Genomic DNA, 17,677 nt, shown 5'->3' on the forward strand with positions numbered 1-17,677 from the left:
CAGCCATCATCAAGGGAACAAGTTATTCCCCTCCCCTCTATTTGGCACTTCTGAGACCACACCTCAAGGACAGTTTTGGGCTCCCAAGTAGAAAAGAAAGATATTGACATACTAAAGTAGTTCCAGAGGTGGATCTCCAAGGTGACCATTTTTTCCACACTTTATGTTAAAAACTTAAATGTTGTTAATGGTCAGCTCTATGTACCAACAAACAAATTCAGTTTTGTTGTCTGATACTCCTTTTCATAATCTGTCTTGTTCCCCACAAGTAATTTTCCCCTTGCTACTTGTTTTTATAAAACACTGACTATGAGTAGCTATCTGACAGTTGGTAACAATGGGGAAGATGTTGCTGTGGAAATTGGATATCGTTAAGCAGTGAATTTTCAGCCACAGTATGTTTTCACGATTTTATGTTTGGAGTACAGTTGCAATGTCCCTTAGGGACAATCCAGAATTATGAAGTACTTAAGCAAAACACACCAGAACATGAGTTGGTTACGATGATGGAGTAAAAATAAATAAAAATACATACGCTTAAATATGATGGAATTTATGAGAATATCTTCCTCATTTATTTCAGTCATGAATTCTTTAGGATCATAATGACCAAATTAAACATGAAACATTTACCAATAGGTCAATTGGAAAGATGCTGAATGGAAAAAACAGTATTAAGAAACAATGCCAAGTACATAATGCTGAACTTCTGATCAATAATTAAGATTCACTTTAATGCCTCAGAGGTTCCTCTGGAGTAAAAACTTCTATCATACATGAAAGGAAAATGTGGGCAGAATAACATAGAAGCATATTAGCACACTAAAAGACATACAGCAGTGTAGATTATTGCTAAACAATTTCTCTCTTTTCTGATTTTTGCTCCTTCATCACCAGAGTATTAGACATCTATTTTCTAACAAGAAGCTTTGAGGCTTAAGTCTCCTATCTGCCTGCCTACCTTCCTTCCTTCCTTCCTTCTGTTGACAATTGCTTGACAGACGGGTGAATTTGCTTAGCAAATGTCTATATGATCAACATTGGAAGTAGAGTACATGAAATAAAGCCTTGTTAATTTTTTCTTCTCATACAAGCATCCAGTATAAGAGAAAGAGTGCATAACACACGTCCCCACCCCCTTTATTCTTTTTTTGTTGTTGTTAATTGACAAGTTTATCATGGTTTATCTTTCTTCTTCTCTCTTAAGTGTAGATCTGCTTTTTTTCTTTAGAATTTGGGAATGTAGATTTTATGCATGATCACTCACACTACAATTCCATCTGCTCCCTAACATGTATGTATAACAAGTGAAAATTTGTCACAGCTATTAAAATGTTCTGAACTTTCTTATTTGAATGGAGTAAAAAAACAATTAATGTCTGACTACTTAAAGTGATGTACTTATGAAAAGCAACAAATAAAAATGGGAAAATACAGTGATTAAAGGTCTTCATAGCTCAGACTTGGGAACAAAAAATGCCTCCATTGAAATTTTTGAGGGAAAGGCTACTTGGGAACATTTTATTGACATAGCAATGGCTAGCTTGAAAACTAAAATCTCAAAAATCCTAGTCTTTTTGATTTTTTTTTTATTTTATTTGAAATTTAAAAATATAAAAGTAAACAGGTACATATTTTTTTATACACTCTGAAATGTTAACCCAATCATCATGAAGTTACCCTTTAGAGAATTTAAAAAAAAAGAAAAAGAGTGTTTTGAAGGTAAAAATATGAAACCATGTCTACAGAATTTTATTAATAGGAAATGCAGGTGTTTGTTACTGTGATTTTGTTTGGAAAAAAAACCAAAACTAAACCAAACCAAAACAAAAAAACCCTAGCCTTTTGCTTCTCCATCTTTGTTTCCCATTTCCACTTCACTAAGCATGACTGTTACACCTCACCAGAAAAAGTGGTGTCCTGGTTAATTTCCATCTTCATATTTTTTATATAAATAACCATATTTCAGATTTTCCAAGACTATTGTTCTGAAGTGCCATGTTTCTTAGAATGTCTTTGGAAACAGTGAAGGATATTTATCTCTTAGAAGTATCTGTTCAGTTTTCAGACATTATGCCCTACAAAATAATTAGAAGGTCTATTAGATTCATTTTAATACCTATGGACTAAGTATTATTTTCTAGTTTATAGCATGAATTGAGCTTATTTTATTTAACTAAAAATAAGAACATCTGTGACAGGATGTTTTCTTAGAGTTATATTACTTTATTCTAAAAAAAAGTTGTAAAATAAAAAATAAATTCTTCAATATATTTCTTTTCAATTCCTTAAGTTTCGTTAACTTTATATATCCATTTTTCATACGACTATTATAAATTATTCTTCTTCTTCCTTTTGTAATTGTTTTCTCTTTTCTCTGCTGTTTACATTAAATTTAATCCATTTTAATGGCTACATTCATTTAAACTAATATAAATATTAGAGTAAATTAACAATTTCTAGATCCTTCTAAATTCCAGGGCAGTACTCTAATATGGATGGCTCATATCACCTCAGTAGGAACAGCCCTCCTTAGGCTACCCAGGCTATTTCTTTCTTCACTCTCTTGATTTTTCATATCTCTACTGCAGTGTGAAAACTTACATGTAAACAACTGATATGGTAAAATCTAGATACTACAAAGTGATGTACGTTGTAGCCAGCCTCACTTCATTTGAAAGACAGCATGTGTACACAGCCTTTTCTTCAGAAAAGAAAGACTCTTATTCCTTCTTTCTTGCTAAGAAGAATGGTGGAAAACTTCAGAAAAAAAATCTGGACATCAACTATTGAAGAATGTATGTGGTTACTTCATTTGTTATAAACCAGTGACCCTTTGAATAGATACATATTAAAAAAAAATAAAAAAATCAATCATGCTGTGTTGGATTTGCATGGCAAGGTTTTGTTAGTGGGGGGCCCACAGGGGTGGCTTCTTTGAGAAGCTGCTGGAAGCTTCCCCTGTGCCAGACAGAGCCAATGCCAGCCGGCTCCAAGTCGGACCTGCCACTGGCCAAGGCCAAGCCCATCAGTGATGGTGGCAGTGCCTCTGGGAGAAGAGATTTAAGAAGGGGGAAAAAGGTTGCTGTGCAACAGAAGCTGCAGCTGGAGAGAAGAGTGAGAATATGTGAGGGAAACAGCCCTGCAGACCCCCAGGTCAGTGCAGAAGGAGGGGAAGGAGGTGCTCCAGGCACCAGAGCAGACATTCCCCTGCAGCCCGTGGAGGACCCCATACCGGAACAGGCGAAGAGTGTGAGGAGAAGGGAGCAGCAGAGACAACGTGTGATGAACTCACCCCAATCTCCATTCCCCATCTACCTGTTCTGCTGGAGGGAGGAGGGAGAGAAAATTGGGAGTGAAGCTGTGCCCAGGAAGAAGGGAGGGGTGTGGTGAAATTGTTTTAAGATTTGGTTTATTTCTTGTTATCCTAATCTGATCTGATTGGTAATAAATTAAATTAATTTTCCTCAAGTCAAGTCTGGTTTTCCCATGAAGGTAATTGGTGAGTGATCGCTCCCTGCCCTTATCTCAACCATGAGCCTCTTGTTATATTTTGTCTCTCCTGTCCAGCTGAGGAGGGGAGTGATTGAGTGGCTTTGGTGGGCACCTCACATCCAGCCAGGGTCAACCCACTACACATGCTCAGGGTCTTTGATAGATATCATGCAGTAATAAGAAGCCTCAAAATATTTGATGTGTATTTAGATGAAAATTGGTTTTTCACTGGAAATTAATAAATCCAGTAAATTTATCGGATCATTTTCACAACACTTTTGTCTTTAGGCTTTTCCACTCATAAACAGGTCTCAATAAATTTGGCTTCACACAAATGCCACCTCCTTGCTGTACTCAATTCCTGTCTGTCTCTCAAGCACACATTTATATATGCGTATATGCCAATTGGTATTGTCAGTGCTAAGCATCGCATCAGGGAAAGTGTTGGCAGCAGAAAAATCATGACTGAAATAGAAAGTGAAAAGAGGGTTTAACAAATTCATTTTAGCAGCTGTGAATCATTCTGTTCCTTGTATTCAGACTTGTTCCACAGCTAGTCACAGCACAACCAGGGATGAAATTATTTTCTGGATACATATTTAATGGAAGGTAGATAAGATTTTTGTAATGTAAAGACCTATATTGGAACGTAGTGTTGGTGCTTTCCGTTTTGTTCAGAAAAATGTAAGCTGGATCTATATTTCATCTTTCCATTATCTCTTAGTTGACTGTATAGTTGGAATTGGCACATCTGGCTGACTGGATTTATTCCTGAAGTTTGACATGAAATCATGAATAAAGCGTAGCTTTCTAGTCACATTAACTTTGGGGATTTTTTGCATAATGCAAATGAACAAAGATTGCCTTTCTGCAACTAGTTATCCAATATAGGTGTTTAATAGCTGGCCTTGCTTAGAATATCCAGAAATATGCCTTGGGAATGGACTATTTTCTTTCATGGTACATTTTTTGTTTATTCCTGAATAGTAATCTGTATTGCAAAAAATAAAGTTATAGTAACTCAAGTATAATATTCTTAAATATCCATGAACTGAACTATTAACTGATTTATATCTTGTCATATAACATGGTTAAAACCACTGATAAAAGGACATTACTCTCTATTCTAGTGCTGTGGGGTTTACAGTACTTTATGTATTAGTCCAATGATTTAATTCCTATTAAATTGATAAAATTTAACTAGGCTTTTATTTTTTTTCTGGCATTTGGATTACTGGAAGAAATACAGAAGAAGCAAAGGCTAAGGATTAGTATCTGATGTCTAACTTTTCACCCTGTCTTCAGCTTCCTTTACTTTGCCCATTTAGAAACTACAAGAAAAGATGACTAGCAATAATATTTGGAATATTAGATGATTTTAAACTTCTGTAAATTGCAGAAGATATTGGCTGCTTTAAAACATATTTCATAAAATCATAGAATAGGTTGGAAGGCATTTCTGAATGCCATCTAGTTCTACCTCCTACTAAAGGAGGGCTTACTTCAAAGTCAGATCAGGCTGTTTGTGGGCCTGTCTAGTCAAGTTTTGAAAATTCCCAAGGATGGAGATTCCATAACCTTCCTGGGTCACATGTTCCAGTGCTTAACCTCTCTCACTGTGGCAATTTTGCCTTATGTCTGACAGAAATGTTCAGTGTTTCAACTTGTGAACTTTGCCTCTTGTTCCTTTGCAGTGCACCTCTGAGAAGAGCCTGGCTCCATCTTCTCCAGAACCCTTCTTTAAGCAGTGGAATATTGTGCTGTGAAGTAAAGGAGCTGAAGAAGGAGGTCAGTGGACTGAGCAGCATCAGAAATGATGAGAAATATTGGCTGGATCTTCTCTGAGACCCTGCAGGTACAAAAGCCTCAACCTCCAACTATACTGAAGGAGGTGTAGGCAGACTCAGTGCTTATCAGCTGGGGAAATAGAGACTCCTGTGATGGTGAAGGCTGGAAGCATGTGGCCTCTGGCACCAGGAGAATGGCTACTCTTCCACCTGTAGTTCTACAACTACAGAAGAAGTTCAGTGCCCTCTTAGCAGATGAGGGGCTAGGACCTCTCTCCAACAAAGCAGCTGAGCTAGCTGAGACTGAGCCCTGCAGCAGCACCAGGATGAAGTGGTGAGTGGTACCATTGGAGAGACTCCCTGCAGCAGAGGATGGAGGCTCCCACTTAGCAGCCTGACGTGCTGCCTGGGGAGCTTTGCTGCTTGCTGGGGCCTTGGACTGAGGATGTTGTTGGAAATTTGCTAAGGCTTGGCTGATCCTTGAATTGTTACCCTCTGTTGCTTTTCTGTGTGAGCACCAGCTAAGCTGCCAGAGGACACTCTTAGTGTGCTGAAAGTGACTTAGCTCTGGAAGTGCGATGGGCCCAGGGGTCCAAGAACATGGAGGCCCAGGTTGTATTATTCTTGATCCTGCTGGTGTGTGGAAGCACCTGAAGAGAAGCGAGCAGATTCTGTATGTCAACTCCAGATCCTCTGTGTCCTGTTGGCAGCAAAAAGATTTGGCTGCTGTCTCTATGGGAACCTCTTGGAGAATTGAGGAATTGCTAGTAAGAGAAGTTATCCACCTGATAAAGTGGAGTAAAAGCAGATTGGCCGACAGGCTGGCCGACCTGATGTGGAGACCTTTTAACTAGGAATGACAGAGGAGGAAGTTAAAAACCCACAATCAAATGAGGAAATGGTGGACCAGCTTGGCAAGCAAAAGGTGAAAGATAATGTGGACAAGAGACCTGAAAAGTAACAGATAAAACTACTGAAAGGAGCTTAACTCAAGCATATTCACACCAAAAAGGAAGATGTGAGAAGACAGTAATATGGGAGAAGCTCTTTCTTTTTTGAGGGGAAATCTGTATGACTTGGTACTTCTCTGAAGTGTCTGTACACTGACACAGACAGCATAGGGAACATACAGAAGAATTAGAAGTCTGCATGCAGTTGCAGGGCAACAAACTCATGAATATCAGAGATGTGGTGGGATAGCTTGCATGACTGATGGATGCATACAGTTTTTCAGGAAGGACAGGCCAGGACAATAGTGGTAGAGTTGCTCTGTAAGGGAATGCATAGAAATCTTCCTGGAGATATGTGATGAGCCAATTGAGAACCTATGGTCTGAGAGCAGACCAATGTGGGTCATGTTGTGCATGTCTGCTACAGACCACCTGATCAGGAAGAATTAGAAAAGGCCTTCTTCAGATGACTAGAAGCCTAAAATTCTCACGACCTGGTCCTCATGAAGATGTTAACATCATCATTGACAAACTTATAAAGTATGCGGCAGATAAGTGGACAGTGAAGTAGATTGAACTGAGGGGTTCAAGGCATTAAGAACAGTGTGATGAAGTCCAGCTGGAGGCCAGTCATTAGTGGTGTACATGAGGGATTGACACTGGGTTCAATACTGTTCAGTCTCTTCATTAATGACCAGGATGATGGGACAGAGTGCACTCTCAGCAACTTTGAAGATGATACAAAACTGGAAGGAGTGGCTGATATACCAGATGGGTGCACTGTCATTCAGAAGGACCTCAACAGGCTGGAGAAATGGGCCGAGAGGGACCTCATGCAGTTCATCAAGCGGTAGTGCAAAGCCCTACACCTGGGTAGGAGTTATTCCCATACATCAATACATGCTGGAGGCCAACCAGCTGGAAAGCAGCTTTCCTGAGAAAGAGCTGGTGATCCTGGAGGACTACACATTGACAATGAGGCAGCAATGTGGCCATGTGACAAGGAAGGCCACCAGCCTCCTGGGCCTCCTGAGGAAAAGTATTGCCAGAAGATCAAGGGATATGATACTTCCTCTCTATTCAGCAATGGTGAGGCCACATCTGGAGTGTTGTGTCCAAGCATGATCTCCCCAGTACAAGAAAGATTTGGACATACTGGAGTGAGTTCATCAAAGGGATTAGAACAACTGTCATATCAGGAGAGTCTGAAAGGAATGGGATTGTTCAGCCTGCACAAGAGAAGACTTGGATGGATCTTCCCCCAGCATCAGTTATTTACATATCTTGATGAGAATATGGAGCTAGGCTCCTTAGTTGTTTCCAGTGACAGCATAAAAACCAATGGATACCAATAAATTCCGTTTAAGAACTTTTTTTTTTTTTTTTTTTTTTTTTTTTCCAATTGTGGTGGTGACCAAAATCTGGAGCAGGATTCTCAGAGAGTCTGGGAAGTCTCCATCCTGGGAAATATTAAAAAAACTGATTGGTCGCAGCCCTGAACAAACCTGCTTTAGTTGGTCCTGCTTAGAGCAGGCCAGTTGGGCTGGAGGATCTCAAGAGGTCCCTTCTTACTTCAACAGTTCTGGTCCTGTGGTAAGTTTCTGTGAAACTTCATTTAAAGATGAATGCTCAGTATTACTTTACAAGATTGAGCCACATGTAAGACAGGGTTTCTTCCAGTTGAATACCAATTTCTGTTCCAGTTGAAGGCACTGTCAAAAGACTAATGACTATAGTGAGAGAATCCGATGTACAAATGTACCATATTAGATTATTATATTGCATATTATTTGCACAAAATGCAAGTTAACAAAGCCTCTTTCTTACAAGTTTTCAGTGACTGAAAACAAATTAATCTGGCAAAGCTACACAAAATTAAAATAATCAGTATCACAGGAAACTTCTGGCAGCTGAAGAAATATGTTAATTTTTAGCTTTTAACTTCCTTCATAGAAGTTGCTTGCTAACAATAAGACTGCAATTTCACTTTGACAATGACATTCAGGAAGACAGGATTCTACTAGTCAGTAGTACTAGTTAGTATTGATAAAATAATGAAGGATGATTTGTTTAATGTAAAAATATCTATCTACATTAAGGAATACTATTTACTTACAGGCACATTAGGAACCTAGTGCAATGGGTCATTATTTTGTACTTCAAAGATTTCTGATGTAAGGGACAGAAAGATCTACTTAGTTTGTCAAATATTATAATTCCATAGTGTCTGTAGCCTTCACTTATCTAGGGCATAATCTGTTCCAAATGAACTCAGTAGGAAAACTACAGGGAATGTTTGAGATACAAAAGAATGGGGAATCTAATTAGATGAACAGAATACTCCATTCATCCTTCTCTCTGCTTATATTTCCACTCAGAATTTCTACACATTATTAGTGTTTTAATTTGGGAAGTAGCAGCAAGTGATAAAGAAAAAACAGTCACTGTGATAAGTAACTACTATGATGAGTACTGCAGTGTCTATTATCCACTCCAACAGCTGCAGGAAAATCCATACTCCTAGGTCACATACATAGAATCCATACTTCATGCTGGGAAGGAACATGCATACTTCAGGAACAGCTCACAAAAGCCATCACACTAAGAAAATAGCAGAAAAGAAACGATGCTGTAAATATGAGTCTAAAAGTAATTTCTTATGAAGACTGAAGCTTTGTGGCAACCCTTACTGTGAAGGTAGGCACATTTCATCCAAAGTCAGGGTTAAAACTTAAAAATGGAGATGCACGATAGTCCTGCTCTTCAAAGATAATAAAGGACATGTCAGTAATGTAGTCTTGTGTTTAAATGACTAAAGGAAATTAAGTTTAAAGTCAATTTTCCATATAGTAATAGCTTCATGTAAGAAGTAGACTCCCAATAAAATCAGAAAAATTAGAATCTTAGCCACCGTCATGCCAATAGTAAAAACCAGTCAGGGTAACCTACAGCTGATCATTACTTGGTCTTCAAGAAAATTTCTGTTGCCTGGGAGATAGAAAAAGAGCAAGTGGCCATGGAATTCAGGGACTGCAACATCTGTGTATAATAACCAGGGCCTTCAAGAAGTGAAGTTTTTACATCCTTATTTGTCACTTCTGGAAGTTATACTATCAAGGACTGGGTTTGCAGAAGTGCCTATATCCACACAGAACCTGCAATGACCCCCCTCTACTCTGCTATGGTGAGACCTCACCTGCATACAGTGGAGTACTGCATTCAGCTCTGGAGTCCCCAGTACAAGAAGGACATGGACCTGGTAGAGCAGGTCCAGAGGAGGGACATGGAAATGGTCAGAGGGCCGGAACACCTTTCCTGTGAAGAAAGGCTGAAAGAGTTGGAGTTGTTCAGCCTGGAGAAGAGCAAGCTCTAGGGAGACCTTGTTGCAGCCTTTCAATACTTAAAGGGGGGTTATAAGAAAGATGGAGAGAGACTTTTACCCAGGCCTGTAGTGACAGAACAAGGGGTAATGGTTTTAAACTGAAAGAGGGTAGATTTAAACTAGATATAAGGAAGGCATTTTTTATGAGGGTGGTGAGACACTGGAACAGGTTGCCCAGAGAAGTTGTGCATGCCCCTTCATTGGAAGTGCTCAGGGTCAGGTTGGATGGGGCTTTGAACAGCCTGGTCTAGTTGAAGGTGTCCCTGCTCATGCAGGATGTTTGGAACTAGATGATCTTTAAGGTCCCTTCTAACACAAACTATTCTACAGTTCTATGTTTTCCCCCTTAGGTGCCTTAATTAAGTGCCTAAAGTTATAGAAAGGTAATCCCTCATCTCCTTTATGTATCAAGTTAAAATTTGGAACATAAAAAAGCCAGACACCAAAAACTCAGAGGAAGTTAGATTATTAGTTGCATGTCTGTATGTGCCTCTTTGTTAGCTGTATACCAACCTAAACATGAATCAAATCATTAATAATCTGCAAGCAGTCTTAACTAAATAAGTGACTTCTTTCTTGTAATGAAGGTCTAGAAATTGTGAGATGCATTAAGCAGAAACTTGTATTTTTAATAAATTAATTACATTATTGGATTTTTTTTGTAAAAATGCATCTTATTTCTTAATTCAGTATGACCTTTATTGTACCCAGCACTTAGAAAAATTAGCTTAAACTTTTCCTAAACAAAGAATGATAAACTTAGTGGGTTTTTTTATAATCTTGACCCTAGACTGTAAAATTACTTTTAATAAAACTGACCTAATGAGCATCTGTAGAAGCAGTCTTGGAAAAAACTTTTTTCCCCGAGTATTTTTCCATAGCTTTTTTCTAACCTGATAGTACATAATCCAAATATTAATAAAAATAATGTTCGACAGAAGCTTTCACCAAGACACACTGTCTACTTCATGAATATTTTCATTCCCTCTTACTTTTTCCTTAGCAGCAGATGTGAAGAGTGTGAATAGACAAATCTCTTAAGGATAAGGTGTAAGTAACCATGTATTTACTCTTTCATATTTCTTTCTGATCTCCTACAGAGATCAGATAGTACACACTAATACATTAGCATGATGTGTGTAATGCTCACTTTAAAACAGAAGAAAAAACCCTAGTGCTCTACAGAACTCACTAATTTTGTAATGACAGTGCCTTGCCTTTTAAGTACATAATATAATGGAGGGTAATTGGATGTGCTATACAAGAAACACTTCAGTATTTCTGGTTCAAGACTAAAGAAAAAAAACATCACAACAAATTACAAAAAATTGAAGGCAATTTGCAAATAAGGAAATATCAGTACACATGCATACAGAGTTTAAAAGCAAAGGAGGGCACAGCAAATTGCTAGATAAACAGAACTAGTTACTTCTAGCTATACTGTGTTGGGATAGAACATGCTCTGAAATTAGAGCTAAATTCCAAAGAAACTGAGACACTGGTCAGAATTTCTTGCATTTGAGCTGTTTGAAGAAGGATTTTCTATCAGATTGGATGATGGACAATTATGTTTCTCAGTTAAATGTTAAGAGAAACAAAAAAGGTGGATTTTTTATTTTAAAAGAAATTGCCCTGATCCTTCACTAATTTTAAAGTTCATCTTGGAATAAAATTGTTGCTTAGCTCATGTCGCAGATTTCAACGTGCCTCCATAAAGATTTGTAACTCAAAATTCAGAATTAAAAACTATGTTCAGCTCTTTTATTTCCTATTGTCATCAGTTTGAAATCAATTTCATAAGGAATAGATGAGTTATATGATGATAACTGATTTTTGTCAACTGCACTAGAAACTCAGGCTTTCACAAATTTTGATACATGACAAAATTCTTGATGGACAGGCATTCCAGGTGACTGTCTTTTGTAGACCTGTGTCCTAACTACTGAAACAAGGCGTGTTGTGTTTTGGTTTTTGTTTTTCCCATGGACACATATATTTGTTACAACACTTGCATAATTGATGGGGTTTTTTCTCATAATTTTTTTTTGTGTGTGTGCTGTTAATCAGATTGCACTACAAAAGAAACTGTGTCTTTTTTAGGACCTAATTCTTTTATCAGTTGCTAATTTCATTGGGATTAGAAGATAAACAGCAGTAAAGTACTTAAATAACTTCAAGCATCTCTGTTTAGATAATTACAGTACACCACAATTACATTCCTCAAGTGTACATTGGGAAACATTGAGCTAATGGTTCACAGAATAAATTCAGTCCATAAATACCTGCACCACTATTCTGTTGTCAGAAAACATAGTGAACATCTGTTACATGGGTTTGGTAGGTGATAACACCACCAATATCTGTGGACAACTATGTAATGGCCATAGCCATACGAAGAAGGAGATAGGCTGAAGTCATTCTTTCTACTGTGCTGAGGCCTGCATCGAAAACTGTAGATGTTGTTGCTGTAACAATTCATCCCACATCCTTGCATGCAGTAATATAGCACTCTTCTTAATATTTCCTCTTAAAAACAGTTGGACTAGATAAAATACAGAAGCCTGACTGAGTTTTGTTTAGGTGCAGTGCCGTTGTTTTCCAAAGGAGAAATCTGAACAGCGATAATTCAATAATATAGTTAAATTTCTTTGTAAACAGAAAATGAATTTATATGTACATGGAAGACTAGGGTGGGGGTTGGGGGTGGAGAAGGAAACAGAAGGAGATATTTGCATCATTTAGGGCCTAATTTACTTTGCTTTATGCCAGTGATTATAATGAAATCCTACTTTACATGTGACTTTTTCCAATGTAAGAAAAATATCAACACTTTTCAGCTGTTCATGTGCAAAAAAAGATCAAAGCCCTCTATTAAGTACCTTAAATATGACAATCTAGTCATGGACAACATTACAGTTCAGAGAGGAGAAATTAAATTGGTCATGGAATAAACTTGCCTGCAGCTGGTAAAATCTTCTGAAAATTCTAGAACTGACATGTATCCAAGGATTTTTTTCAAATATTATTCTGTAACTTTTCAATAAAGCATTTATTTGCTTTCTAATAGAGGTCAGAATTAATATCTTGAATCTTCATCTTCTGGTCTGACCATTGAGATTTTGCATCTTTCTCCAATTCCATTTTTTTATATTTAAATACTTATTTATACCAGTTATTTATACTTATTATCCCAGTTTCATAGGAGTCTTCATGGTCTTTCCCATTTCATACACATGTATTTATTTAAGGTAACCAACTAATTGACCATAGAAGGAACATAATTATTACTATTTACATTGATTTGAACACTTCACTACAGTATTTTGTTTATTTGATGTTGTTTAATCTTTCCCCCCTCACCTTTCTTTTATATTTAAGTTATGGTGTGCTTTGATACAGTCCTTTTAATCCTGGCACAACAATACAGCGAGCCCATTTATGCATTATCAAAATAAAAATCCCTAGAGATATAGAAATTTAAGATATTAGATTTTTCTATTACTTGTTTAAGTGGTTAATGATATACTTAATTGTTTTGTCTATGCATTCTGTTACTATATCTCACTTTAATACAGTAAGAATGAATGCTAAGTATCAACAATAACTAAAAATTGTATTGTATCTATTTTTCTCCTGAAAAATAGTACGCACCAGTGCTGAGGATATCTTGGTTCACAGCTGTGGTGGGTTGACCTTGGCCAACTGCCAGACACCAACCCAGATCCTCTCTCATTCCCCTCCTCAGAAGGACAAAAATAAGATGAAAAAGCTCATGGGAGATCACTTACAAATTATCATCACAGGCAAAACAGGCTCAACTTAGGGAAAATGAATTTCATTTTTTTGCCAATTAAAGTAGATTTGGGTACTGAGAAACAGAGACAAATTAAAACACCTTCCTTCCACATCACCCTTTCTTCCTAGGCTCAACTTCACTCCTCCATTCCTGACTCCCCTACCTCCTCCCTGCCCTGCTGAGTGGCACAAGGGGGTGGGGAATGGGGGGTTGTGGTCAGTCCATAACAGTTCCTTTCCAACACTCCTTACTCCTCACACTTTGCCCCTGCTCCAGCATGGGTCCTCCATGAGCTCCAGTTCCTTCAGGAAATATCTACCTGTTCCACCATGCTCTTCTCTATGGGCCACAGAGGAATCTCTGCTCTGTCACCTGGAGCACCTCCTCCCCTTCCTTCTTCTCTCACCTCGGTGCTTGCAAGGTTGTTTCTCACACTTTCTTTTCTCCCTTCTCTCTCTCAGGCAGCATTTTGCCTTTTCTTAAATACACTTTACCCGGGGCAACCCGACCTTGGCTGCAGGGCTGAGCGGTGCCCTGGGGTGGGCGGGTTGGAGCCGGCTGGAACCGGCTGGAACCGGCTGGAACCAGCTGTGTCCAGCACGGGGCAGCCCCGGCCGCTCCTCACAGAAGCCCTCCCCCGCAGCCCCTCCCACCAACACCTTGACACCTACATCCAATAAAAGAGCCAATATACAACTTCTGTCTACTTCTATGTATCTCTAACTCTTATTTTGACATTATTAATTTTATAAAGTGGAATTTTGTACATTAAATAACAGGAAGAATACAAAAACTAATAAAGCTACTAGCAACTATTTACAGACTATTAGGTTTGGTTTTTTTTTTCCCAAGTATATTTGGAAAGTTAACTACAAAAGTTCTTTTTTTTCATTTTGCAACTTTTCAAGGTTAATCAAGCTGTCACGAAGAAATTGCAAATACGTGTGCCTGCACTCAAGAGTACAAATGTGCAATCACAGCAGGAAAAGGAATATGCTTTCCACTTGGTTGCAATGCATTTATCGGGAGAGTTCTCAAGGAAAATGGTCTGTAACTTAGATGTAGTTTTAAGTCATTTTAAAAAATATCTTCTCACACTATGTTGTTAATGCCATTTCAAAATACTGCATTGTAAGGGCATAAACTAGGAATGAACTCGTAAGAAAGAGACATGTATAGCTAAATCATACTTATTTGCTTCATTTTATCTTTGTCTTATATTGATTCTTAGCACTGCATTTTCAAAAAGATGTGATTGTCACAGCTGCCACTGACAATTGCTTATCTAATTGGTCATGCAATTGAATTGCATGCAACTTAACTTTTCAACAGGTAACAAGATGAGACACAGACTTGGCGTAGTAAAGATGGTTAGTGAGTCAAAAGAGAAAAGCATTTATTTCTAATTTCTTCTCCTTTCTTCTTGAAAGCAAGTTAAGATCAACATCATTTAAACAACCTTGTATGCTTTTGCATGGATGGCAAAACAAACTGGTAGTGTTAAAAATGAACTCTTCCCTTTCTTTACCGCTTTCCTCAGTAGTCTCTTAAAATTAGTTTCTTTCTCTGGATTGATCATCTGAACTGTTAAGAAATGGGGAAAGCATAAGTCAGCTGTATTGGCGTAGGAGACACTATTAAGAGAATAAATTCCTTGCTTTAAAACAATATGAATTTTCCTAAGGCAGCAGTGAATGAGGAGTTCCTTAGCATAAGAACAGATATACTACTCAAATCAGAGACGTATCTAGTCAGGTAACTGGTTTTGTTAGTGACCTGTAGAGGACAGTTAAGTAAAAAGCAGATATTGACACATCCTTACTTTGTACACCCTTCCAAATATCAGTTATGGTTAGCAATTAAGCTTTCAAGTGATATATAGCTAATATATGTCTTTTCATGGAGGTGTTTTTCACCACTATAGTTGTGTGATCATTTGAACACAGCACCAAAATTCAAGTACTTAAGTTTGTAGACTACAGACTTTATGTCTGTCCTGGGTTCAGCTGGGATAGAGTTAATTTTTACAGGAACCTGGGAGGTGGGAGCATAGCCAGGGCAGCTGACCTGAACTAGCCAAGGAGTTATTCCATACCATGGGACATCATGCTCAGTATATAAATGGGGAGCAGGCCGGGGGGTGGGCTCTGTTTTCAGTGGGGGAAGTGGCGGAGCGTCGGGTCCCGGGTGGTGAGCAGTTGCACTGTGCATCACTCTTTTTGTATACTTTTTCATTAGTGCCGTTGTTGTTGTTGTAATCTCTTTGTGTTTGTCCCAGTAAACTGCCTTTATCTCAGCCCTCGAGGTTCCAGTTTCTTTTTCTTTTCTCTCCTCCGTCTCCTCCCCATCCCACCGGAGGGGGGCGGAGGAGTGAGAGAGGCTGCGTGGTCCTTTGTTACAGGCCGGGCTGAAACCACGACAATGTCCTAGGGAAAAAAAGAAAAAAAAAGAAAAAAAAAAAAGCAACAATAACAAGACACAAATCTTATTTTGAGTGACATACAAATGATGTTTCTTATTTGTGTGTTTGTTTTTCTTCAGAGGGCTGACATTCAGCTTTTTCAAGAAGAGTAATATGATAAAGATGCTCTTAGTTGCTTTAAGTCAAACAGCATCTCAGTGGTTTTCTGGGGACTATTTTAGGCTTTCTCTCTGTCATATCTGAGTCCTGGCTATGTTTGTACCCTGCTTTTCTCAGCATTCTCTCTGTCTGTTCATGTTTGCTGTGTCTTGTGCCGCTCTCCTTTTCCCCTGCCCCCCTCCCCGCCCTGTCTCAACCTGCCCTCTGCATGGTGCTCACTGAGGAGACACATTTCTTCTGGAAGGTTCTAACTATCTCAGCATGGAGCTGACAAACAGACAAGGCAAATGGGATTCTTTCTTCCCTGATGCTCAGAAAATACATATCTTTTCACTACAAGTTTTAAACCAGAAATTTCTCTCTTGAAGGCATCTTCGGGATGCAAGTGAGCTTAATTTTCTTCCTAAACTTCAGATTACTGGCTTCCTCTGGTGGCCTTCACACTTGTTGACACTGAGTTTGATTGAATACATGAGTAAGACATTCCCAAATGTGGGATGACAGACCCTGTTTGACCTACAGCTAACAGCAGCACACCAGCTAGTGACAGACCCCCCCCCCCCAGATGTAAGTACTTTTGTCCACTAGTCAGGTAGGACCAGTATCTCAGGGTCATCTGAGCTGTCAGGTGCTGCTACATGTGAATGCCAAACTGATTGATAACTGAGGAAGCAAAAAAAGGGATTCTGTACTTTTTCTCTAGATGAATTTGGCCCTCATATTGAACAATAAAAGGCAAAATTTATTCTACATACTTTACTGAAACCAGGTGAATGAGTAAACATTTAAAAACATGAATGAATTCTCCTCAGAATTTGGCACCAAGGTCATAAGGTTAACAAAGTAATAGGAAACTTTCATAAAATGTCCATGAGCTTTCACATTAAATTTTTGTTGATTTACATTGAACACATTTTTCTTCACTTCCCCAAATCAAAACTACAGAATCAAATTTGTCGCATTTTTTTATATCCTCATATTCAGATTCTATTGTACATCATACTTGCCCTTTCCGTTTCATATTCTAACACTGCTTTTCAAAGCCTACCTCTTTCACCTATAGCCCCACAATTCTTGTCTGTCCCCCATATGAAAGACAGCAATATTTACAGCCACAGCATTCTTCACTTCCCATCTCTATGATCACACCCCTTCTCTCCCTGAGCCTTTTTCAGTGTCTCTTCTCTTCCTTAATTCCAACTTCAGTTTTCTCAGTGGAATGAGTAATTCCTAATTCCCTCCTTGTATCTGATCTTTCACCGCATATCTCTTTGTGGCTTGAATAATCTGAGCATCCTTTTAGTCTATTTGTCTTCTCCTTTCCACTGTTACTGTCAAGCTCAGTGTTTCCTCCCCTCTCTCCTTCACATGGAATTATTTGCCTGCACTGTCAGTGTCCTTCTTCAAAACCAGTTCTTCTGTTACTGCTTCCTCATTTTCTTACACATCATTCCCCAAAGAAGAGTATGAGGACATTCTTCTGATAAAGTAATGTAACATTTCATCATCTTTATTTCTTTAGGCCTCCATCTGTTTCCCTTTTCTCCTTATCTGTGTCATTTTAATGGACTCAGCAAGCTCTTTGAGGCATGGGTAAAGAATCCCTATAAAACACTGCATGACACTGGTGAAAATCTAAAAAAAATTCAAAACAATAAAGATTAAAATTAGACATACTTCCTTTAA

The sequence above is a fragment of the Accipiter gentilis genome, chromosome 13 (genome assembly GCF_929443795.1).
Source record: "Accipiter gentilis chromosome 13, bAccGen1.1, whole genome shotgun sequence".
NCBI classification, from domain to species: Eukaryota; Metazoa; Chordata; class Aves; order Accipitriformes; family Accipitridae; genus Astur; species Astur gentilis.